The following is a 27,183-nucleotide window of genomic DNA, read 5'->3' on the forward strand; positions in this document are numbered from 1 at the left end:
ATCTAAGGAACATTGCAGGGACTAAGGAGCATTGCAAGGCCTAAAAACATAACGGTATCTAAGGAACATTGCAGGGACTAAGGAGCATTGCAAGGCCTAAACAACATTGTGATGTCTAAGGAACATTGCAGGGACTAAGGAGCATTGCAGGGCCTAAACAACATAATGGCATCTAAGGAACATTGCAGGGACTAAGGAGCATTGTAAGGCCTAAACAACATTGTGGTGTCTAATGAACATTGCAGGGACTAAGGAGCATTGCAAGGCCTAAACAACATAATGGCATCTGAGGAACATTGAAGGGACTAAGGAGCATTACAAGGCCTAAAAACATAACGGCATCTAAGGAACATTGCAGGGACTAAGGAGCATTGTAAGGCCTAAACAACATTGTGATGTCTAAGGAACATTGCTAGTGCTAATGAGCACTGTCAGGCCTAAGCAACACTGTAGTATCTCTGGAACAGTGTAGGGTCTAAGGACCATTCTAGGGTCTGGGAATCACAGCAGAATCTAAGAAGAAATAACAACAAAAAGGCAATAATATCTATAATCCACCACACCAGTGGATAGCTTTTTAAAATTCCCAATTGCTGTGCTTCTACCCCCAAGGTCTCACCACCCGAGAACACCCTTCCAGTCCACAAATATATAAGCACTCCAAAGGTAATCAAAGGCACAATTCAATTCATGACTGCAATATAGAAGCTATTACATTCAAAGTCCAAATGTGTAGTCCTTTCACATTCAGTCCATTGATTCATGGAAACTGGTATATGTTATATTCAACTTTATTCTTGCATCTTCCAAAATAAATCCGCAGCCCAGCCAACACGTTTTGTCCTCACAAGAGGACTTCATCAGGGCTATATAAAGACATTCATATAGAATATTTACATTAAAAACAATTATCATGACGAATAAAACATTAATAGATGTTACATGGTCCTAATAAATATAATCATGTGGATTTGGTCATGTATGAAGAATATGGGTCATGTGAACCAAGTCATAATGTGTCATGTGTTTACCATTGAGTGTATATACAGGGAGTGACTGAATTGAATGCATACTGCAGACTATATGCTCGGTTTTGGACATGCACACTGGACTTGATAGCTCATTTTGGGTGTAATAGGTCTGTGTTCCTATTGATTAAAAATTCTATCAATAGTTTTGGAATGGAACTTGCCGACTGATAAATGCATACCTTGTCGGGGATGTCTTGATGGTGATGTTGTTCTGTGCTCGATAAGTTAATGGACATCCATAGACCATGTAGCACTTGTCTATAAGGCATAATGTTGCTTAGTTGGTATACGAATTAGAACCTAGAATTTTAAGAATGAATTCAATTTTCTTTAGATATTTGGAGATGTGATGAAAGGTATTATACTTGTTTATTTTTAGGACTGGAATACTAATAAGATATGGATTAATTGAAACCGATGAAGTGGAGTTTTTTTAAGAGAATCATGAAAATATGAGTGTGAGCGAAATTAAGAAGGATACTTCATTTTGCAATTTATATGCATTTACCCGTTCTGAGGGATTGTTTATTGATGGATGGAATACATTTCCTTTGTAAGGGGTGTTTCTTATGCATGAACACGCACATATGACCTTAGGTCCTCTGACAAATGTGGGATTATTTTTACTTATACAAAAATCTGCATCTTCTTGTATAAAGGAAATAGGATGGGTACATTTACATAAGTTATGGTTTCTTTAATAAATATGAACTTCAAATCTCTATTTTTCTAATGATTGAAATGAATGTTTAATGAATAAAAAATTAAATATTTGATTGTTCAGTCCATTAGGGGATATGTGTTACTTAGCCGCATGATTATATTTATTGGAAGCATGTATTATGTATTAAAGTTTTGTTGTACATAATAGTTGCTTTAACTATAAATAATGACGCTGTATTTCTTTTTACAGCCATGATAAAGTCCTGTTGTAAGGACGAACCCCATTGGCTGGGCTGATGATTTATTTTGGAAGATGCAAGAGGCTCAAATGGATAAAAAAAATTACAAAAAATACAACAATACATGTTGCTGCTTGATGGAAGACCCTATGCAAAGGTTTACTGGTCAACTTTTTGGTGCCCATTTCTAATTTGGATGTTAAAGTGTTACTAGAGAGGAGAAACTTTTGCCCAGAAAATGTTAACATGAGTAAAAATGCCAAAATAACAATAGGTAATACACAAAAAGTGCCACATTTTGCCGCACAAGTTGCCTTTTCTTGCCGCATAATTTAGTCAACTATGATGCATAATTTGGTCCTCCCCTGGCGCATAATTCCACCGGCCCAGCAGTGGCGGCTCCTCCGCAATGGCGGAGGAGAGTTGCCCCACTGCCTGGCTCACAGCCAGCAAATGAAAAATAAGACAATGTTCTTGCATTGTTTTATTTTGCATTTGCAGGTTTTGAACCAGCACTTTAAGGAGGGGCCGGGCTGAGGCATGGGAGGGGAGGAGGAGTGCTACGTGCACTCAACTCCCTAAGTGCTCATGTGTGTTTTGCCGGCCGTCTCAGGCCGACGAAAACACACATGCGCACTTAGGTTTTCTCCAGCTCAGCAGCATTGAGCAGCCGGACTGGAGAAACCCCACAGACTCCCTGGCCTGACTCAGGTCAATCCCCGTGCTACGGTTGGGAGTCTGTCCAAGGGGCTGCTAGGACCATGCAGGAAGAGGAGAGGCGGCGTGAAGCTGGAGGCAGCCCGCAGCTAAAGGCAAGTTTTCAAAAAAATATATTGTATTTCTAACCCCCCCAGACCTCCGATTGGCCCTTCCCGCCTCACCACCCTTTGCTTATGCGGGCCACCACCCTTTGCTTATGCGGGCCGCTGCTGCGGCCCAGACTACAAGTAAAGATGTCTCATTGTCACTGGCCTTTGTTCGACCATTTAAGACTGCTGTCTGCGGTGCTGTTCAGCTGCTCTGGGCTTGGAAAATTTCATTGTTTCAGAAATGTCCTTGGCTATTTCTGTCCTTGCTTTGTATGAGGTGCTGGAGAGATAGCTCCAGAGACAGCTTATGAGGTATCAATCGCATGGCTTCAGATATCGTCTCAGATAGTAACCAGTGTGGTTGAACATGGCTGAGGAAGTTGAGACCCTCTAGAGGCCTACAGTAGCCAGGCCAGATCAAGCTGTACTCAGAAACACAAAGCGACAATGCAGGGTGTGTTGTGGGTGGCTGGTCTGCGATGCACTAACGGGAGTTGGAAAAGGCAGGTTCAGGGAACGACTGTGCTGAAAGATGCCAAGCTGTGCTTCGATTGGTAATGTCTAGGTATGCAACTCACACATGACGGCAAGGACTATAGTAACGTATTTTTTGTGTAGCACTTCATGCCACACTGCTTTAGTTTCTCATGATGTGAATAAATTGTGTGACTATTGTCCAATTTGTGATGTATATCAATTAGGGATTCAAACTTGTGGTCCACAGATCACTAGATGTTAGCGGCGAGCTTTTGATTCACTGCGCTATTCGGAATGCTTGTTATTGGTGAATGACAATGTGAACCTTACTAAAGGATCAATCCGGCGCCTCCACATTGTAAGAAATCAATCCTTTGGATCCTGTTGCTTTAAGATGTCCACCATTTTTTTGTTTTCTAGAGACATCCTGCTTATCGCTGAAGGCATCTTCCTGTTTTTCCAAATCCTGCTACTGTTGATCTGTAACTATTGGGGCATTTTTCTGGAGAAGTCCCAGTATCCCTTAGAGTTTGAAACATATCTTACAAGTTTGGGAATGGTCCAATTTCCTCTTAGGCTCTTTACGTTCAAAGCCTCAACGAAACAGGTAGAACAAGACATTTTGTTGATAGGAGGCATAGGATTACGCCAAAATAGATGACCAATTCTACATTATAAAATGTTGAGATTGCGTAAGAGTCACTTTCGTTACTCCTCGCCACCATGTATGGTGATTGGATTAAAACCATGATCTCTTGACTTGGTAAGAGTATTCTGCATCATTCAGAAACTCTGTCCATCACCACCCCCTTTTTCCCAAATCGATTGCTCCACCACCAGCATTCACTAGGGGACATTTCGCCATTCTCATTGGAGGTTAACTGTGATTTATAATCTGGTGCTGGCTTCTATAGCAAGGCTCCGCACACGTTGGTATTTTACAAATGCCTGGTTACATTATTAAAAACGTAGGCCGCCGAATCTGTATTGCTATTAAACAGAAATTGACACAGGCTGGAGGCACTCAAAAGAATAAACCAGCCAGATCACATTTGAGTATCATCCCCCTACCAGCTGAAATTACCATGAGTGAACAGTCTCGAGGCAGAGGTGTGTGATTTCAGAGATCTAGGCTAAAGCATGATATCTTCCTTCCCTGGAAGTAAAACTCTACTAAATACTAAAGGCACATCATAGAAGTCAAGGAGTGAGAATGTCTTCCAGAAAGTGAGGATCACTCCTAATGAGTGAGGTTTCAGGGCTTTGGCTGGATTGTTCTATTGGACCCTGTCCTACACCCGCACTACGTCCAAATGAAAGTTAACGTACGACTCAGCGGTTCACAAGCCGCTCAATCTATGGAAACTCTCATCAAGGAAGTTGTCAAAAAAGAGGCTTGACTTGAAATCCCTAAGGAGCATGTTCAGGTCTGGCCCACTACTTCATACTAATTTTTATTCGACTACTAAAACTGGATCTAATTATTTTTTACAAGCTGGCAGTAGCAATCTGACTATGAACCTATTGACCCAGTATCAAGAATTATTGTTATTGTTATTGTTATAGTGGGTTTGTATAGCGCCAGGTCACCTGCAGGTCTCAGGGCGCTTTGACCACAGAACATAACATCCGGGATATCGAAAAGGGGGAGTACTTAGGCTGAGCTGAGTGCTGTTCTGAACAAATTTGTCTTCAAGGCTTTCCTGAAACGGAGTAGATTTCCCTCCTTTCGGAGTGTCTCAGGCAGGGCGTTCCAGAGGTTCGGTAGTAAAACCGAACAGGATCTCCCTCCCATTGTGGACAGTTTAAAACGAGGACATACAAGGAGATTGGCATCAGCGGACCTGAGATTTCTTTCCGGCCTATATATCTCGATCCGCTCCTTGATATAGGTCGGGGCCTTCCCATAGATGGCTTTGTGGGCTATACAAAGGCTTTTAAAAACGGACCTCTGTCCAATTGGCAGCCAATGTAGACTTTTTAGTAGTGGAGAGGCGTGCGTTCTCCGCGGAAGGTTAAAGATAAGTCTTGCGGCGTCATTTAGGACTACCTGAAGTCTGTTTGTCAGCATTTTTGGCAGGCCCAAGTAGAGCGCATTGCCATAGTCAAGTCTAGATACTATGGTGGCTGAGACCACAGTGCGTAGCATCGATTGGGAGAGGAGAGGGACTAATTTGCGCAACTGTCTTAGAAGACCTGTACAGGTGCCAACCACGGTAGAAACCTGGTTGGTCATTGAGAGGGCACTGTCCAATTTAATACCCAGACTTTTTACCGTGGCTGCTGGCTGTGGAGTTGGGCCCAGCTCCTGGGGCCAGTACACATCACTCCAGGAGGAGCACTTGGATGGTACTACCAGCACCTCTGTCTTTTCGGGGTTAATTTTAAGCTGGTTGGTGGACATCCAGTTGACCGTGTATCTAAGAATGTCCTGAGCGTGGGACTGGGCTTGTGCTGTGTCACCTATGCCCAGCAGCAACTGTGTGTCGTCGGCATAGTTGAACACCCGGCAGCCCATCCCCGCTAGTGTATGAATCAGGGGCTGTAGATATATGTTGAACAGGAGTGGGGATAGAGCTGAACCCTGGGGGACGCCGCAAGTCAGACTTCCCACTCCTGATACATTATCTCCCATCTGGATTCTCTGGGTTCTCCCAGATAGAAATGATTCCAGCCACCGAAGGGCTAAGTCCTGAATTCCAAACCCAGCTAGCCTATTCAACAGAATGGAATGGCTGACAGTATCGAACGCCGCTGATAGGTCTAACAAAATCAGGGCGCTCGGTCTTTTACTGTCAGCCATCCTTCTGAGATCGTCCAGCACCGAGAGCATGACCAACTCGGTGCTGTGATGTGCACGGAAGCCTGCCTGCCTCTCATGGAGTAGATGGTTAGACTCCAGATAGCTTGACATATATTTTAGTACATGTTGCTCAAGTACTTTAGACAGGAAGGGCAGCTGGGATATGGGTCGATAGTTTTATTATGGGGTATATTATCAAGACAGGCGATAAAATTATCGCCGCTTTAGCGGGAGAAAACTGCCGCTAAAACGGCGATAATGGACTTGATAATATGCTCTATGGAATTCTAATTGAAGCTCAGGTTAGATGTCCTTCACATCTAACATGGACTTCAATTGGAATTCCATAGAGCATATTATCAAGCCCATTATCACCGTTTTAGCTGCAGTTTTCTGCCGCTAAAGCGGCGATAATTTTATCGCCTGTCTTGATAATATGCCCCCAAATTCTTAAGATCCATTTTAAACGCTGTCGGTCATGCCTTATCGTATCAATGGCTGGTTACTGTTGTGATAGATCATAATTCATCCTCGGATCTTATTGCCACCCCTAGTGTGATAAGCAACAATGTATAGTGATGGTGGCTCAGGTCTTGTCAGTGTGCATGGAACAGTCGGTCGTGGTGTGGAGCGGTGACGATAAGGTATTAAAGGGTGGCCTCAGATGGAATCGAGCTGCGAACGTCCTTTCAAACAGCTCAGCGAGAGCAGGTTGCGAGATATTAACCACACTGCAAATGGCCAAACCAATATTCATATATTTGTATTTATAAAGCACTGAGTGCAGTTAAATATAGAAATAGGAAATAATAAACCCAGTAGGAACCATAATAAACAATAACCAGAGCACCACCTTCCCAAATGCTTCAATCACAGGTGTAGGGGAGCTTCACTATCTGTATATACGTGTATGCAGTGTTTATATAGCATGATCCTTGCCGAGTGAATGGCGTGAATGTATCAGTTTTACAGCATTTCCTGAGTTGGCGGTAGCTTGGCTCCCCCTATGTTGCCAGTCCATGACATTCCAGAGCTTAGGGCCATGCGCTTTCCTGAAGGGCCGCTCTGTTTCAATTCCCTGAAGCAGGACCGGGTGCAAGGGAAATGGACCACAGGTGGAGATGCGAATGGGGCTGAGGGCAGTTTCTATAGATGTGAATGAACTTTTGTAGCACATCAGCTGCTCTCCTGGAAAAGGCTCATTCATCTAGTCTTTGCCTGGTCAATCCCTGCACCTTTTCTGTGGTGAAGCTCAAAGATGCTGGGCTACAAAAGTAAATCGTGCAGATCCCCCAGACAGGTGTTCAGTTCAAAGGGACCCTGGAACAAAAAACGTTGGCCTCGCCGCCGGTGTGCGGCCTCTACTTTTTTGAGGGGGAGCAGATAGTTCAAGCGTTCAACCACATCTTCTGTGCAGGCAGCTTGAGAGCCGCAGGAGAGGTGGAGGGGGAACTCCCGGGTTCCCGCTCTGCTGCCGACAGACTGCGCAGAGAGCCACCATTAGCCAGCCAGAGGCTTGATTGACCTCCATTATCCTCCCAATTTGCAACACATTTTTCAACAGGGGCAATTTCATCCAGCAGCAGCTAATCAATTTGAGCTTGGATTGGAACGGAATGCTGCACAGATTGCTGTCCACCGTCCAAGAGGCGGGAATATAAGAACACGGCTCAGAAGCCAACAGGCAAGCGACTGCCTCAGTAGTCAGTCCCCGAAGAGTTTATTAGAGCCTGTGGACAACTTGAGACTACAAACAGGTCTATAGACTGATATCTTGGTGGATGTGACAGGGGCAGAGAGGTTTTTCAACAGTTGTGATACCCCCAGACATGGACAAAGAGATCTTGAATCAGTTCGACACCCCGACAGCATGTACAGTATCTCTTGAGTTTGTTTGGATAACCCAGAAAGGAGCAAAAGTATCTTAAAGTAGGCAGCGGTGAGAACCCTAACAGGGCCATAGAGGCCTAGAAGAGGCAGTGATACCCAATAAAGACCACAGGTCACCTTTGATACTAATTGCCTCTCACATGCGCACACACACACGTGCCATGCCAAACAAAGAGGTGTCATCTAGAGTCTTAGGCCTACTTCACCTCCAAATCCACCAGGAAACGAATTGATTACTGCCCTGAGTACACCTTTGCAGCCTGTGTGCCTGTTGCCTGGGGGGGTCTTCAAACACACCTTGGCCCTTCCAACTTACCCAACAAGTTCCAACTAAAATGCGATCTAAAAATGGCATTGTGTTGTATAATTGTTTTCCCATGTCTTCTCTTCAATTCAAATTTTGAAACAGCATATGAATTAAATTCTACGTCTATTGAAAAGCGTGTTTACTACCACGCCCTGGCCACGATCCCTCGCATCCTTCTCCCATCGCGCGGCCAAGACCTGGAACACCCTCCCCCTCTACCTGCGACAGACCGAAGACCTGCTGACCTTCAGGAGACAACTCAAGACCTGGCTCTTCGACCAATAGCAGTAGCCTCCCCCCCCCCCCCCCCCATCACCCCCACCACCCCCCAGCGCCTTGAAACCCTCTCGGGTATGTAGTGGTAAGTTTTATTAATGATTACATCATATGAGGACATACATGCAGGCGTCCTCGTAGCAACACAGTGAGCAAGGAATTGCATTTTTTATTTTGCAAAATAGACATAATGTGCAGTCGTGAGATCTCCGTGGTGAAGAGAAAGAAGTGTGAATGACTGGAAACGGGGGGAAAGTTATGGGGCACAAAAGACGGGCAGGGTTCAATTAATCCTACAGTTTCATTTCGGAAAATTGATAGGGAGTGTGGTGTCATGGGTGTAGCAATTTATATCGCTATGCCGCGTGAACAGTAACTACCTGAATATATTGTGGGTTGAGTGATATTTCGGGTCATGACGTATCTCCTTGGTTGTCGAGCCTGCTCCACAGACTAACTGCCCCTAGACCAGGGCGACTTTTTTGTATTCCTTGCGGTAAGTGGATGTGAAAAAAAAATGATAAACTGCATTTTTTCACTTCTGGTTCAGCGCCTTCATGGTTTGCAGGCATGCGGGAAGGACGGGTTGAACATCTTTCGAAGCCGAGAAAATTCCACGAAAACTGCAGAATTCCAATTACTGATCTCAAATTTGCGGAAACGTGTTGAAATGACTCTGCCAGTGAAATGTCTCAGCGGGCAAATTGTGCGTGTGCACGCCTGGTGGTGCAACAACCAAGCAGTGACGCAGACACATTAAAGAATCTCACAGTGGTCGTGGGGCCCACGCACAGACACATTAAAGGGTCTCAGAGTGGTGGTGGGGCCCATGCAGGGCCCACAGATCCGAAACAGACTATGACACCCATCAAGGTAACACATGCAGACCTCTCAGGATCTGAGACACACGAAAGAAAATCACATAACTGTGTAGATGCTGTGATGCCCCAACGCGGGGTCAGACACACAGAAGGCCTCCAGAGAACTACTGCATCACAAAATGAGGTCACAAACACTGACTTCTTGGTGTTGTGATACTCCACATATGGACACAAGCAAAGATTTCTTGGAGGCTACTCAGCACCCTTTACTCAGGCTACAAACAGTCTGCTAATCATAATAAAAACCCCATGACAGGTGTGATTTCCAAAGGTGGATTCATAACATAACCTGTATTTGCAAACCGCGAGTTTACCCAGAAGGGCATCTTGGCACTGACTAACAGATGTTTATTGTTGCCCAACTCAAGGGTACTCATTTTATCGACCTCTGAAGGATGAAAAGCTGGATGGACCCACCGGGATTTCAAGGCTGGTGATTACTTTCCCACCAGAATATTTGAGTGTGTCCAAAGTGGCATGCTGTGGTTTGTGAGTGACTTGTTTTTTTCTAGTTGTAGTGATCTTGGTGTGAACAGCACAGCGTCATACATTTGTTGCAGTTGTAAAGTTCTTCTATGATGATTCAATTTAGTTACTCTATATTTTTTCCTCATGACTTGGGCTTCACCTTACCACTGTTGTACTGAGCGTTTGTTTGAGTCTGTCTTCTTGAAGTGCTGAGCAGGGTAGCCTTTCTTTTATCGCAATAGATACACATTTAGTCTGTCTGCTCTGTTTATTCCAGTACGCATACACTATTCGCAAAAGTATAAGCTGATATGAGGGAGTCTGCTATATTCCTAGGATTCCTAGCACTCAGAGCACCGCATACATTCTGCTTAACGGTGTTTTATGGTTTTATAGCTGTATATATATATATATATATATATATATATATATATATATATATATATATATATATACCTTGCAGTTTTATATTGCGTGAACTTAACCCAATGGTATAGGAGCGCTATACATGAGCACCTGTTGCATTACACACTCATTTTTGGTAGGCGCGGGGAGATTAAGTGATTTGCCCAGAATCACAGGATGTTGAGCCGACGCTGAGGCTAGAACCTGGTTCACCAGTTCCAAAGACGGCAGCTCTGGCCCTTACACCACATATGCAGACGTCACAAAATCTGCTTTGGTGCAGATCTTGAAATGGGAATACTGAAGTACTAGTACTCCCCACACTAGAGACAGCGCCGTCTTTTTATTGAAAGTGCCTGTATTGTCTCATTGCAAGTATTGCAACCTGCTGAGAGCTTGTGGCCAGTTAGCCCACACAAAGCCCCCTTGGTAGTCTCAGTGAACAAGTGGGCACCACCAACTACCCCTGACTTGAGTACAACAACCAGCTTTACCTCTGGCAACCAAACATCAACTCGCATCTCCAAGTGACCAGAGCACTGAGGCAGTCTGTGCTGGTAGCTGAGAAGAAGCCCTGTGATTCCATCTTCTCGACCTAGAAAAGATGACGCTGGCTTCCTTTGAAAAGTCCGAGCTGCCCTCGACATCCTGTGTTTCATCAAAAAATGTATTCACTGAAGAAGCCGCAAAATTCACCTACAACATAACGCAGCAACACACCCCTGGATGCTCCGTGCGCTCCTCTGATAGAAACCTGCTACAAATCCTTGATACCCTGCAGCAGGAGAGCAGGACTGCATGGCTCAGGACCATGAGCAAGGAAAGCCTCAAAGGAGCACAAAGCAACCTTTGTAGGAGATGCGCCTTGAGGTGCATCCATCTTCATCGCTGCACTATAAAAGTCTCGTATTCTTCCAGTGAATCATTCACTTAAACTAGCTAGGAATGCTTGATCTTGAAGATCTTTTAAGGGACTATGGGCCAGATGTAACAAAGGGTTTTACCCATTCTGTGTCTATGGAAAAATGTGTTCATACATATGGCCCCAGGATCTGCGGACTGAAAAAGTGTCCCAGTGGACAGGGGCCAGTGTATTCCATGTGGATGATGTAAACGGGTATGCCCCCTGATAATCAAACCCACATTATCGGTGGAAGAGAATATCAAGGACAAAATATTGAAAAATATATATATACATCGGCAGGTAGGTCTAGATTTTCCATGGTAAATATATCTTTAAGGTACGTAGATGTGGAGTTAGGAATAGTAAATCAATACTTCCCTATATGCATTTACCTTTCTATATTTTGTCCTTCCACATTCTGTCCTCGATATTCTTATTCCACAATATTGTCAGTGCTGATATTCAGAACTTGCATTGTGTACTCGCACACAGGCAGCGGGCTTAGCTTGGCACTGCCAGCCAAAATCATTGCTGGCAGGAAATCAACTAGCTGTCAGATCCAGATTCCGGCAACGCGGGTGATGGATGCGGGTTATGCCACCCAGAGAACTCTGATAAGACCCGGACCGAGCCACCTCCCAGGCCAGCAGTGTGCAAGGGCTGCCCCAGGAGGCGAGGACAGGCTGCATTGTTTCTATCAATGTGGGCTGGTTTTGTGGCCAGGGAAGGCAGGTTTATTTCAAAATCTTCTTATTGAAAATTGACTAGGGACATCTTATTGGCTCACCCACTTGGGGTGACACCGGCATCCCATCCTGTGCTTGCAAAGAGAGCAAGGCAAAGACAGTTCAATAAAAAAAAAATGAACAGTGTGCCACTTATATTATAATATTCAACCACCCACCATGCCACCCAACAGCAATCCTTGTGAGGTGGGGGCATGGCCTATCACTTTATGACAACTATGTGTGAGTTGAAACTACTAGGTAAGACAAGCCCAGTCAAACCCGTCAGGTGTGTGAAGAAGCGTGTCCTGAGTAAGGACATCACTTGGAACGTTGTGCCATAGGGGGAGTATTTAATCGAAGAGGTGTATTGCCTGCACCCTGGAGTGAGTTGAAACCTGTTGAATTCCAATCTAGAAAGATAGTCGATGAGGGGCTTCCTCCAACTTGAGAAGTCCCTTTCCAAATGGGATAATTTGTGAGGTATTTGCTCCTTGGCGAGGGTGATCCAGAGTTTATTAGCTAAAGGGGACAAGGCGGAGCCCTCTTTTTCCATTGCAGTGCAAGGAGTTGTTTGGCATCTCTCTTCATATGCCTAGCAAGGGCCAAGTCTGTCAAAGTCATGGCTCCCAGAGCTGATTTTAGCCACAAAAGAAGGGTACCAGAATCCGACAGAATAGTATACCCTAGTGTCCCTTTTTGTGGACCCCAGGATCTCTTTCCAGAAGTTTTGTATCACCCAGCAAGACCAACAATAGGCTGGTTTATTAATAGTTATTGAATTGCTTATATAATATTGTATGTAGATGAGCAGAGCATTCGCTGGGGCTGTAGTGCCAAGGAAGGCTGCTTGTAGGCAAGCAGGCTTGAACGAATGAATCGTGAGATTAGTAAAATGTGTGGCAGCGGCTAGAGTGTCCCGGTCCTAGGCACCGGAAACAGGGATCAACTTAGTCCTTGAGTAGGTGGGTTTTGAGATGTTTGCAGAAGATCCTAATGTCCTAGATGCTTCTCAGCGCTACCAGGAGAGCATTCCAAAGTTTAGCTGCCAGAACTGAGCAGGCCGCGCCGCCCCACTTCCTTCGTCTGGTAGGAGAGATACATGGCAGGTGGACTGATTGAGATCTCAGAGGTCTATTTGGACAGTAGGGTATCAGTCTGCCCTTTATGTATTTGGGGCCAGTCCAGTGGAAGGCTGCATGTGCTACTGTCAGTCTTTCAAAGATACCCCTCTTCTTCACTGGAAGCCAATGTAGCTGGCTGGGGTAGTGAGATAAAGAGGTGCATTTCAGCAGCTTAAACCAGAGGCAAATGGCCATGTTCTGTACCCTCTGAAGTTTTTGTATAAGGTAGTCACGAATACCTAAGACATCTGCATAGTGAAGTCTCGACAAGATTAGGGTTTGAACCACATTTTTCTGGGCTTCCCAGGGCTGGACGTTTAGGAATTGTCTTAACATCCTGAGAATTCTGCAGGAGGTTTTAATAATAGCAGAGAACTGGGCTTTGAGGAATAAGTTAGCGTCTACAAGAACTCCCAAGTTACTTTCTTGCCATTTCCGTGGGGGGGCGCGGTGTAGTGCAGTCGATTGGCCAGACAGTGGACCAACCAGACAGGGGACTGCTGCCGAATAGTAGAATCTCTGTTTTGTCAGGGTTGCACTGTAGGGTGTTATCCCCCAGCCAACCCATCACAGCGATGCTGCAAAGTTATTTGCTTTATCAGGTTCCTTGATGACGTAGGTCAGTTGCAGTTGTGTATCGTCCGTGTATGAGATGACAGCGATGCCGAAGGAGTCTGTGAGGTGTGATCACCATTTAAAAAAGAGTGGGGCTCAGGGCTGAGTCCTGAGACACTCAATACTTACGTTTTTTGCCATCAGAATAATATGGCCTGAGGCCGACTGCCTGCTCGCTATCTTCCAACAAGGAGCTCAGTCAGGACCATGCCTTCCCCTCTACTCCAGTCTGGGAGAGACGATGAAGCAGGGCCTCATGTGAGATTGTGACAAATGCCGCCGAGAGATCTAATAGTACCAATGCAGCATTTTGACCAGCATCTAGAGTGAATCTGAGTGTTTAATTTCCATCAGAGCAGACTCCGTGCTGTGACGGGTCCTAAAGCCTGAATGAGATGGGGGCAGGAGATTGTTGTTGTCAAGGAATTGTGCAAGGTGGAAATTCACCAATTTATCTATGAATTTAGCAGCCCCAGGGAGCAGAGAAATAGGTTGAAAGTTTGGTAATTTATTGGGGTGTGTGTTAGGTTTTTTCCTTATGGGAATCACATTTGTTTTTTTCCATGTGGAGGGCACTACCCCTGAAAGTAGGGAGGCGGTGGATAGTTTGTGAAATGTAGGTCCTAGGCATTCCCCTAGGAGGCTCATAACTTGAGGAGGAAGGGGGTCATGGGGCGAGCCAGATTTGCTATTGACGATCAGGCTTCCTATGTCCTCGATTGTTTGACAGGCTTTAGACAATTGACTGACACATGCATGCACACATATATACACACAACCCCCATTCCACAAGGATGAACAAGCTGATGTATTCTAAAAAGCACGATTTGCCACTAATCTATCCAAAATGCCTTTAGTAGATAATTGGTAATGTTCCTCAAAAACGGAAGCTATCATTCAGCTCCTTATTTTTAGGTTTGCTGAAATCTGTATTTGTGTGTTTTTCCTCACTGCATCAATTCTTTAAAAAAGAGCAATAAGGGAAGCAGTGAGAGAGTGGGGATTTCTGTCAACTCCCTTGCAACCATCAACTTGCATGTGTTTGTCATGATTTGCCATTGCTTGTACAGGCTGCCCATCAAGGTTATAATGTTTCTAAGAGGATTACCTTGTCCCTGTTTTGTTCTGATTAGGTTGATGATGGGGTGCAAGTAGTCCTTTTGTTAGTCTAAAGCCAGTGTGTGCTCTTTGATGTATTTACTTTGCAGACACAACAACATTTTAACTGCTGGTGGATGGTTAATTTGTTTAAGAAGTGCTTGCCATTGGATGCCTTAGACTGTTATAAATAAATAAAGACACAAAGCTATTCACAAATCTCCCTCGAGCATTAATTTATTTTACTTTGCTCTCATGATAATATGTCATTGGATGTAAGTGTGGCTTGGTTCACAAAGTAAACGTGCGCATGTGTAGGCTTTTTTTGGACCTGCATAAAAAATACTGGCCTTTATCAAATGTATCTATTGTGGAATATTTTTTATGTGCCCTGTGCCCAGCTTCCATACAGTTGCTGACCAAGGTGTTGCTGAATTACAGGGATATATATTCTTGGACAGCTGGGTCAACACACTGAAGAAGGCTGTTTGGAAATATGTATGCTAAAATAAAGCCATACATATTGACTTTGCCAATGCCTGTTGAAAGTTGTATTTCACGCATGAGTACTATACACATTGCATGTATTTAGGGGGTCTGTGGGGGGAAGAGTGGCCCTCTTGTAATCTTCCAAAGGACACCTACAGCTAGCTGGTTTTGAGGGATCAGAGATGATTCTGAGGTCATTCTGAGATACCAATGCGGACGACCCCGCCGGGATGAACGGAGAAAGACCCAGAGTCCTCCTTGTGAAGTTTCCAAAGATCTGTATTGATGACTATGTTAGCAAACAGGCAAGAATTTATCAGGAATCGCTGATGGAGACGAGGAGTTCTGATAGATGAACCTGAGAACTGTGCTGCAAACATGCAACAAAGACATTGAAGCTGCTGGAACTTGATGTGCTGCTATGGGAAACCCTTCTAGCATTAATTCTGACACACCCTAGAAGATGAAAGAAGTATATGGGATGTACAGAAAAAACAAACATATTAATGTAAAGAGCAGCTCTATGGTACACAATTGCTTTTTGCACAAAACTCATCCTGGCTTTGAGCTGGACTTGGACGAAATATATCCTAACTGTGTTTTATGCTATATTTCAAGTTTAGGCTTTGTGTTTTGACTATTAGATCCTATACATGCAGAAGGGAGAGAGTATGGTATTAGCTCTCTGTGCCAAAGTTGCCAAAAATAGTGGCAAGTGCCAGATACGATTGAGCACAGGTTCGAGCTTTCCTATTACGTTGAAACGTGTGATCCTCGGCGACGAGGATTACGCTTTTCGGTTAAAGGGGAAAACAGGGAATGGTGCACAGTTTAAAGCAAAGAGGCGATTCTGCTGCAATTACACTTTTGATGTTCCACAGTGTACCAAGGTCAAGGTTCCCCAGAGAGCACGGAATTGTCATCATCTCCTATGGAATATAGAGTGAGAAAGATAAAACTGTGGGGCATATTTACAAGCTGGCGATAAAAAATGATCGCCGCTTTTGCGGCCGTTTTCGGCAATAATGTTATCGCCTAATTAGCAAGGCCACGCTAACGCGTGAAACCTTGCTTTAGCGTCGGGATTCCTAACGCCCAGCTTTGCATCTCTAATGAGATGCAAAGTGGGCGTTCCTGACCTAACATGACAGGAGAAATGTCGCTAAGCGACATTTCTCCTATCATCAAGCCCCACGCTATGAAGCATAGCGTCAGGAAAAGTAGCGATAACCCCTGTTATCGCTACTTTCCTTACGCCTGCTTTAGGACTGACTTAGCCATGATATCCTATGGAAGGTGGATATCATGGCTAAGTTTGTGAGGCCCTATCAACAAGCTAACGCCACACTACGTGAGATTGTTGCTGGGTTTCCAGCGATAATCTCACGTTAGGCAGTTAGCGCGAGGACTTTTATCGCTGAGGAGATAAGCGTTGCTAATAGCACGCTATCTCAGCGATAAAAATCGGCGCTAGCCGGCGATAATTATCCTAGCGCTAAGAGCGCTTAGCGATAATTATCGCCGGTTGTTGCTGATATGCCCCCATAGCTTCTGGGAGCTATCTAAACATTACTCGTTTCACACGTGCGTGCGCACGCACAAACACAAGCGTGACTGCATAGCTCACTGTGCATGCTATATTACCTCGAATTGCATCTGTGCGCTATTAGGGCACGAGACTTCGCGCTCGTGAGCAGGGCCCAGCCACTGTCTGGATCCATACCCAAGGCCCCTCCTCGGTTCTCCTTTGCTCTGGTCATGCCTGGCCTGTGTCACCACACAGGACACGAGCAACTAAATTCACTGACAGCAAACAGCCCCTCAGCACCGGAGCTTGTAGCACTCTGCCAGGACGGTAACTCCAAGCAGGAAAGTGTGTCTAATCCATCCCCACATCTGTATTTGTTTTAACGAACTGTAAGAAACCTGCGGGAAGAAGTGGTGTGTGAAAAAGAGCCAGTTACATGTCCTGCCTAAGCTGTTAAGAGGGTTTCCCTGGCGGCTGCTAGTTTAACCACGCGAGATGGTAAAAAAGAGGTATTTTCATAAGAGATGTGAGGTTGTTCTTGTACCACTTCCAAAGCTTAGAAAAGCAGTCTTGCAAAGTGCTTGACACGGGAGATTCTAGGCTTACATCTGACGAGCGGGGGAGAGGAGGGGGTGGGGGGGCACCTGTAGCTGAGTGCACGGGCAGCGCTGTATATTCAGCTGCAGTGTCTGTGCCAGGGGAGCCTGCAGGCCAGTCAGATGCCCACTGAGATGAACACTTTATGAAGGTGAACCTCAGGGAGAAACAAAAAGCGTGTACACAGACTCCTGCTTGCTACAGCGTGAATGCACTCGCTGAAGAATGTTACCTCGCATCATTCAAGCTACCCAAGTTATCGTCCCGACGACAGCCAGGCCGTTTAACAAGAGTAAACTGCAATTATCTCAAGGATAATGCCCTGTACAGCATTCATTAATATGCTCCACGCCCGTACGTCGGTGGCAGAAGTGTTTCTATATAAATACCAAGTGAAATGACATATGCCCTTACCTTGCTGTCTGAGCAGTGTACTTGGGGCGGTGGGAAGAGGATAGCTCAAGGATGGCAAAGGCGAGACAGAGGCATCCGCCCATAACAGTCTGCTGTTACACTGGTGCAGTGCCCCCCTAGGCAGGCACGGCAAAGGGCACTTTCAAGACACACTGAATATCCATTTGGCTTTGAGATGTTGAGCATCGTCCAGACTGGGATAGTGTTGACAGCTTAGTTACCTCTTGGAATGAATAAAGGACCTCCCCCCTCACAGAAGGGCTCACACTGGCAAGCGGCCAAGTTGTGCCTGTGTAATTTTGATGGGTCTGAAATGGGAGCACCCTTTTCTAGGTTTCTCTCAGTCGGGGGGTGGGGAGGGTTAGCCTAATAGCTCACCCTCATCCCAGGAACATGAAAACAATATCAAGTGATGGGCAGCAAGTACCATCTGCACTGTTTGATCCTCACCATTCCCTCTGTCACAGTCTGCACTGTTCCTGGACCTCTCTATGCCCCCCTGTACTTTGACTCTATCTATGCAGTCATCTCCTGACCCTGGCCTTGCTGGTGGTACTTCTAATATATTCTTTGAGGCCGTGTGTGCACCCTGGGACTTTGTAAGCTTCCCCTTGAACCCTTCCCCACTCGGCATTGCCTCTCTACAGCCTCCTCTGTCAGTGACGTTGCAGGTGGGCCTTCTCCTGTCCTCTCTGTGGCCCATCCCCCATCCCGGGCTCCTCCATGATCCATGACAGGCTCTTGTCTTCTCTGTTCCTCGATGGTCCCTTTATGCCCCCTTTTTACATGGTGTGTCTAAGCTTTCTTATTCTCTTTATGGCTGTCTTTCTTGACTGCTTGCCTTGCTCCTTCTGTTCCCTCACTGTAGCCTCTCATTAGTCACCATTCCTTGCCTCTTCCCTGCCTTGACACGTTTAATCTCTCAGACTTTCTCTTGCTTTGGGATTTCTCCTTGCCCCTCTTCCCCCCACCCCAAACCTTGTCCCCCAATCACCCTACTAGGTCGTAAAGGCCGAGTTTTGTTCCTACTCCCTTCCCGCCCTCTGGCTGTTCTGTTTGTATATCTTGCTGGCTGTGTTCTCTTCTAAGATCTCCCCCTGTCCGTTATCAGGCTCTCCTGGAATGCAGACGGCCGGTCCCACGGTCCCTTCCTTCTCCTTCGCTTTGTGAGAGGTCTGTCTCGATGCAGCTCTAGTAGCCCCCCCCCCCACCACGGGTCCCAGGACGTGCCGGCAGGAGCCGGGCCTCGGCCTTTCCTACTGCTCTCTCCCCAGCAAGAGCCTTTGCCGCTCTGGCCTGTTCATGCTCTGCGGCCTCGTTCTACACAGAAGCCGCGGGCTCGCCTACTTATTGTTCGCCAGATGGCCTGCAGCTCCGCGGCGGCTCAGCAGTACCTTGCCTCGGACATATGCGCTCGGGTGTGCTGAAGCAGCAGGCGGCTCAAGGTTCTGGGGAAGGCAAGGAGAGAGGCTGCGGGCCTGCGATGGTGAGCAGGGTGCAGGCATCTCTCGGCGTGGGTTGAACTGGGGGAGGTTTGACGCCACAGGAGGTGTAGATGTACCCGAGTATGTATGGCTCCGCTTCAGAGAGGGAGTGCAGCGCTGTGAAGCTGGACACAGATGGGGTAGCGCCTCAGAGAGGACAGCAGGGTTGGATGGATAGGTTGAGAGGGGTGTAGGGCTACCTGGGTAAGAGGATGGATGGCTTGTTTGTGGAGTGGGGCTCGGGGCTCGGGGCTCCTACCGTGAGAGACTTAGACTCAAGGGATTTGGCCTCCCAGACTTCAGGGTTCAGTCCTAGGAATGACGCACAGGGCTCTCAGTGGGGACTGATCGGCTATTGGAGGGTGAATAGGAGCGCTCTCTGAGTGAGACAGAGGACGGAGGTCTCAGGCTAGAGGAGTGATTGGGGGCTCAAGCTTTTGAGAGAGGGGTGCAGGACACACTAAGTGGAAGAGAGGGCAGGCGCTCTTGCCCGATGAGTAGGAAGCGGAGCCCCTATGTGAGAGTATTGAGGGCTCAAGCCGGGAGAGTGGGGGTAGGACTCCCTGAATGAAAGAGGGGATGGGGCCTCCCTCCTGGAGAGTGGGGGGCAGGGAACCCAGTGTTGAAGGCTCAGTTTATGGCAGAGTACAGACCTACGAGGGTGGGGTTTTGTGATGGAGTGATAATATGGGTGCAAGGAAACAGCTGATTCAGTCTTAGGAGACAGCAAGGTATACTGCAGTGAGTCCAGGGTCCCTGGGGCTCTACATACGCCAGGATATTATTGTTCCTCCCAGGGCTCTACATCAGAGCAGACACTTTACGCTCATAACCCTAGGTCTCTATGCATACTATTACCTCGTACACCCTACATTACCTGATGCACACTTAGTTCACAATTTCACATTGCATCCTTTCCAAGCCTGCATTCTTTCACCCTGGCAGCCTGCAGTCCCTGTCACCCGTTATCAGTCTGGGACTCCTCCCAGTCAGTCCAGGAGGATCTTTCCACTCTGAGGAGCAGTCAAAGACATCTCTCTCTTACTTTAAGGTCTCCCTACAGCTCATATGCACATATAAATTATGTCCTTCTAATCAATGCCGTTTCATCTCTGGCTTTGGACTCTGTTAGTCCGAGATCTCCTCCCCCGATAGACGTGAGAATCTCTTCTCTTTCACTATCAGTTACATCTTTCATGCAGCCTTCCGGGAATTCTCTTACCTCACTGTCCTGCTGCTTTCACAGTTAAGAGATATACCAGCCCAGGATTACTCCTACCTCTCAGCCCTACCTCACTGTGCGTCAAAGCATCTACCCTTTTTGATTCCATCTGCTTCACCCACTGCCCTGCCTCACTTCGAGTTACGACTAAACCCTCCTCTGATTTCTCCTACCTCAAATAAGGAATGCGTCCTTCCACGTGTTGTTATCCTGTCCATTTCTCTGAAAGGAATCTACCTTGAGGCTGTCTCCCACGTCACGGCCCTACCTCACTTTTAGTTAAGAGCCACACCCTCCAAGGATGTCTCCTGCCACTATCGCAGACAGGGGAGAGGTCTTTCTTAGGGTTGTTCTTACTCACTGCCCTGCCTCATTCTCTGCCAAGGAATCCACCCTTCCACGTGTCTCCCACCTCACAGTCCTGTCTCACTTTTATCTAAAACCTTCACTGTACCAAGATTCCCCCTGCCTCACTGTTCTGCCTCACTGCTGGTTAAGAACTATACCCTCCCAAGATGTGTCCTGTCTTCCAACTTCCTACCTCTGTACCCGGCAAGGGCTCTTCCGGGGTGTCTGCTGTGTCACTGACTGCATCGCTATTGGTTAAGAACTATACACTGCCGGGATTTCCTATAGCTCATGTCCTGCCTCACTTTTGGGTAAGAACTATACTCCCACGGAATGTCTGCTACCTCACTGACCTGCCTTACTGTTGATTATTACACCCTGCCAGGATGATCCCTCCCTCATATTCGTGCTTCGGTTTTGGTTAACAACGATATCCTCCCAGAATTTCCCTACCCTCCCTGTCCTGCCTCGCAGTTGTTTGAATATATACCCTCTCAGGATTTCTCCTACCTCACTATTCTGCCTCACTGTCGGTTAACAACTATACCCTCCCAGGATTCTCTTCCCTCACTATTCTGCCTCACTGTCGGTTTACAACTATACCCTCCCAGGATTTACCCTACCCCAGTATCACATATGGTCCTGAATCTCCCGTGTTTACTCTAACCTCACTGTCCTACCTCACGCCTCAGTTCTCGTGGTTTCTGAGTCCCTCACACCAGCTGGCAGCCTCTTACCTAGCTCCTCCTGCTTCCATGCCTGGGAAGGCGCTGGTTTCCCATGGGTCCTCTCTGGCAGTGCGGCTGCACCTCCCTCTCCGGTGATGCTCCCACCTCACGCGCTGCTCATCCTCCGGGTCGGCGCCTGGTGCTGGACAGCGGCAGGGGCTCTCTCCGGGTCCAGCCTCCTTTGCCCCTCCCTTTACCAGTGTCCTCGTGCTCGCCACCCGGATCTCTTTGCTGACATCGGCGGGGAGTGTTCCCTTGCACTTGCTTCCCTTTCCCTGCTCTCAGAGTGCATTAGCCTCTTACAGAGTGACAGCTGTTCTAAATATCCCTCACCCTTGTCTTCTGCCTGCTTCGGGGCTGGTGGGGGCCGACCCCTGCTCTCCCCTTTCCTCTACTTCTCCCCGCTATATAGCTTCACTTCTTGCAGGGACAGCTCTGCTCACTTTTCCCTTCTGGTTATCACCAACTCCTGCAGAGATCTTGTACCTAATCTCGTTTTTCTTCTTTCTCCAAAGTCTCTCCGTCCCATAGAGGGAGAGCTGCAGGACTTCCCTGGTCTCCTCGCCTCTTGTAGGGAGAGCTGCAGAACTTCCACTGGTCTCCTCGCCTCTTGTAGGGAGAGCTGCAGGACTCCCCCTGGTCTCCTTGCCTCTTGTAAGGAGAGCTGCAGGACTTCCTCGGTCTCCTCGCCTCTTGTAGGGAGAGCTGCAGGACTTCCCCTGGACTCCTCGCCTCTTGCAGGGAGAGCTGCAGGACTTCCCCAGGTCTCCTGGCCTCTTGTAGGAAGAGCTGAAGGACTTCCACAGGTCTCCTCGCCTCTTGTAGGGAGAGCTGCAGGACTTCCCCTGGTCTCCTCGCCTCTTGTAGGGAGAGCTGCAGGACTTCCCCGGTCTCCTCGCCTCTTGCAGGGAGAGCTGCAGGACTTCCCCTGGTCTCCTCGCCTCTTGCAGGGAGAGCTGCAGGACTTCCCCTGGTCTCCTCGCCTCTTACAGGGAGGGCTGCAGGACTTCCCCTGGTCTCCTCGCCTCTTGTAGGGAGAGCTGCAGGACTTCCCCGGTCTCCTCGCCTCTTATAGGGAGAGCTGCAGGACTTCCCCTGGTCTCCTCGCCTCTTGCCAGGAGAGCGGCAGGGCTTACTCTGGCCGCCTATCCTAATACAGGGAGAGCTGCAGGGGTTCCTCACCTGGTCTCATCGCCTCCTTCTGCAGGAACAGGTGCAGGGCTTACTCTTGTCTCCTCGCCTCTTGCAGGGAGAGCTGAAGGGCTTTCTCCTCTGGTCTCCTCGCCCACTGCAGGAAAAGCTGCAGGGCTTCCTCTAGTTTCTTCTCCACTTGCAGGAACAGCTGCAGGATTCCCTCTTGGTGTCCTCGCCTCTTGAAGGAACAGCTGCACGGCTTCCTCTTGTCTCCTCGCCTTTTGCAGGAACAGCAGCAGGACTTCCTCTGGTCTCCACGCCTCCTGCCGTCTGCAGGAACAGCTGCAGAGCTGGCCCTGGGTCTCCCGTCTGCAGGAACAGCTGCAGAGCTGGCCCTGGGTCTCCCGTCTGCAAGGACAGCTGCAGAGCTGCCCCGGGTCTCCCGTTTTCAGGGACAGCTGCCGGGCTTGATCTGGGTCTCGTCGCCTCTTGCAGGGGGTATTTTAGAGCCCTTGCACCCTCCGCAGGATCTCTCTTCCTCTGGCAGGTACAGCTGCAGGCTCCTTGCTCCCGCTTATCCTCTCCGTGGCTCTGTGCCTTGTGCAGCAGGCATCCTCTCTCCTGGACCCCTTCCTGTCTGAGCCTTCATCACATCCCCCTCTGTATCGCTCTGCTATGTGCTGCGGCCATTCTGTCCCCCAGATCCGCCTTTCCTGTCCCCCACCGTTCTTGACTGTGCCCCGGAGCTGGCAGCCGGGCAGCGGTGACGACCCCCTCTTTCCACGGCGTGCACCCCTAGGGCAGTGAGGGCATGCACCTGCCTTCGGATGCCTGTGCTGGCATGTCGTGCTACCAAGCTCTATGCAGAAGATGGGGCTCGGAGCCGGGACTTCAGCAAATCCTTCGCTCTGTCTGATGACAAGCAGCCGGCGTCCAATCAGGACGAGCCGCGGCGCTCCGATGCCACCCCCCTCTCTCCCAGCCCCCCAGCCCTCGCTTCCCTCTCATCCTTATCAACCTCAGCATGGCCCAGAGTCCTCTCCCGCCGCATCACCGCCGCCCTCTCAGCGTCTTCCCTTTCATCCCCGCCCGTCTCCCTCACCTCTCACCCCTCATCTGTCTCTTTTCACTCCTTTCATCCTGTCTGTGTTAACTCAGCATTCTCGTCCCTTTAACCGCGCTGCCTCTCTTCATCATATCCCCCCTACCCGTCCTCGGCGCCCCTTCCCCTGTCTGTCATCCATAGGCCGCCTTTCCCCTGACTCTCCCCACTCCTGGCACTCGCCGCTCGTTTTGTGACCCCACCCTCTCTCTGGACGAGACAACTGTTTATGAAGAAGCGCAATCCCAGAACAGGAGGGGCCCGGAAAAGGGGCCTTCCTCTGTAAATATTCAGCTCTTCAGCGCCTTGTCAGGGGTAGTAAGCGCTATACAATTACATACCATCACATACTAGGCAACTGGCTGGGGGCTTCGACCCAGAAAGAGAGAGAGGTCATTATTAGGACTTGGAGTGAGGGTGCAGCCACCTTTCAAACAGGTTGATGAGACAGCTGAGTGAGTTGAATGGTTGCTGTGAAGGTCTGTACTGCTCAAGGAGAGACAGTACAAATATGCTGACCACATGTGGAAATCTGCAGAACTGTTTTCTGTGGAAAAAGGCAAATAAACCACTAGAAACGCCCGTAAAACAGGATCATGTTTGTGAGAGCAGTGGCAGGAATGACAGGAGAGCGCATCAAACTGCACACAGTGTATTTATTGCCACTATTCCCGATTGGATGCAAAACAAGGGAATTGAAACTGTAGCGTAGCACGGATACAAAGGGCCCTGTTGCACGTAAGAAGCATTGCAATTGTAATTGCATCCATATAGCGCCTACTGCCCTGTGATGATACGCTGGCACCTTAGACTGCTGTTGAGTTAGTAAAGTATAGCATTGTATGTATGTATGAAATTTATAAAGCGCAGGAATCACCCCCGTAGGGGTATCTCCGCGCTAGCATCGAAAACAGAACAGGCTGACATAGCTTTACAAAGCTCAGATCTTAAATAATTCCGTCTTCAGGAGTTTTCTGAAACGCATCAAGCTAGAGCATTTCCGAAGAACCTCTGGCAGGGAGTTCCAGTGTTTAGAGGCCAGGAAGGCGACTGTTTTGCCTTCAGTTCGACTTTTCTTAAAACGAGGAACCACCAGTAAACCTCTATTTTCTGACCTAAAATTCCGGTTCGGGCGATACAACTTAAACTTATCTGCCATATAACTAGGGTATTTGCCAAAGACGGTGCTGTGCGCAAAGCAACAGAGCTTAAACTTAATTCTCTGGCGAATAGGAAGCCAATGAAGCGACTTCAAAAGTAGCCCGGATGTGGTACGAGGTGGCTTACTAAGGACTAAGCGTGCGGCGACGTTTTGGACAACCTGTAGTCTACTAAGGAAGGCCTCATTTGCAGATGCCAATAAGGCATTACAATAGTCAAGGCGACCGATTATCAGAGCCTGAACTAAGGTTTTGCGTACTGTCAGAGGCAGCCAGATGAACACTCTGCGCAGCAGGCTCAAGATGCGATAGCAGGTCTCAACAGTGGTCATAACTTGATCTTTCATTGATAACCGTATAGTATATCCAACGGAACTCCTAATTTTTTGCCACCAAAGTAGGAGAGGGGGCGGGGCCCAACACCGCCGGCCACCATCCAGAGGCCCACGAGGTGAGTGCAGGACCAAATAACAAGATTTCAGTTTTAGCCGCATTCAGCTGCAAAAAGTGATCCGTCATCCATTCTGCTATGACAGTCATGCCTTCCGCAAAACGTTGATCAACTAACTCCCTATCTTTATCAAAAGATAGGAGTAATTGAGTATCGTCTGCATAAGAAAATGGCACAAAGCCAAACTTTCGAAAAGCATTGTCTGGGTTCGATTAGCCTATCAGGGTTCTGGACCCTTGGTACTACTATCCACGCTGCACCAATGGGAGCTCAGCCCCTGTTTGAATGATGTAGGGCACTGATGCCAGCAGGGTGGTGGGTTGTGTGGAGGGTGGTAGAGTGGGTGTTCGTGAAGTGAAACATGTACATCTAGTGGCTGAATTGCACAACTTGGAACCCAAAAACCTGGGATCAATCCCTGATCCCCCACTTGACCTAATTGTGTGATACCAGGCAATTGTTTTATTTCACTTTTCCTCCTTTAATTCATGATCAAATATAAGAAGACCTCGAAATGCATGACTTCAGGATGTGTACCGTACAAAACCTTCTCCTGTGATTGATTTAATTACCTAGAATGTTGTTCAAGGCCAGACTGGGAATCCAAAGCAGCCCTGGCATTTTTCTCGTACAAGCCCCTCGAGAAGCACTGCTTGGCCCCAGGTGCTGGCAACGCCTGTTTGATGCTTTTAGTTATTGGGGGCTAATATTGCAACACAGCTGCAAAACTGGCCCTCACTGCTGCAAAATCAGCCCCACCCTTCCAGCCTACCAGGAAAACACCTTATGCCCGGTATGGCTGGTCTGGCACTGATGTTGTTCATGTATGATAGCAACCCAGGCCACCCAAATGGTGCACATAACAACTGATTTTCCTCTTAGTTCACTGTTACCATTGTTGTCAGGGTGGTGAAAAGCATGAATATTTCAAAATTAATGTTTTAAAAATATCACTTAAAAAATAAACTTCTCAATGCACTGATATAATCTGATGTACTAAAGTGAAACACTTCTGCATGTTAATGAAATACACTTTTATGGTTTAAATGTTTTTGTTAATATTAATTCACATATTTCTAACAAACGGACATGCTCATAAAGATCATCAGTCACTGCCGTGATATATCCATGGGGGAAGTACATAAATCACCATCCAAGCAGCGCGCGCTTATTCAAAGAATGACCGTAACAAAAAAGGGGAGATAACTGTCGAAATTAAAATAAATCAGGGGAAAACCAAAACCCCCCATACCCAAAAAACCCCAAAAAAGGGGGCCATTCCCTTACCCTCATCCCTCCCCCTCCCCGTGCTCCACGTCCTTCTCAAAGTCTTGTTGAACCCCTTGTGTTCCTATCGGCTACCCTCCCCCGGGACCTCTGTGATGCGCAGCAGCCGAAGATATCGAGGGCACGTGATCTCCGTAAACTCAGTAGCCAAGAGTGTCAAGAAGGGCTGCCACAATTCACCATACCTATCCCCCTCCCCGACCATAGTCAGTGCCAGTTTCTCCATACCCAGAACATACCACAAGCGGTGTAGCCAGCCGGTGAAGGCGGGACTCTGCGGCGTGCGCCAATGTGCAAGAATGTTTTGCGTCGCTGATCCAATAGCAATGGCCATCAGTCTGCCCCTACGAGACCATAGCGGATACGTCAGGGGGTTGGGAAGACCCAGTAGTACATAGGCTGGGAAGCGTGGTATTTCAGTCTCAAAGCACTTGTCCACTTCATCCAGCACCTGGGTCCAATAGGACCGAATGCGCGGACATTCCCAGAGCAGGTGAACCAGGTTACCCACCTGGCCGCAACCC

General features: G+C 47.7%; 1 protein-coding gene across 1 annotated transcript in view; it reads right to left on the reverse strand.

Annotated features, from left to right (window-relative positions):
- Window positions 1–23,528, reverse strand: part of LARGE1 (LARGE xylosyl- and glucuronyltransferase 1) — a 998,660-nt gene extending 975,132 nt beyond the window's left edge. The window contains exon 1 of the mRNA XM_085651963.1: window positions 21,535–23,528. The gene's annotated coding sequence lies outside the window, so the exon portion shown is untranslated. The remainder of the gene's footprint in view (window positions 1–21,534) is intronic.
- Window positions 23,529–27,183: the final 3,655 nt, after the last annotated feature.

Source organism: Triturus cristatus, chromosome 4_1 (assembly GCF_964204655.1).
Source record: "Triturus cristatus chromosome 4_1, aTriCri1.1, whole genome shotgun sequence".
Taxonomy (NCBI): Eukaryota; Metazoa; Chordata; class Amphibia; order Caudata; family Salamandridae; genus Triturus; species Triturus cristatus.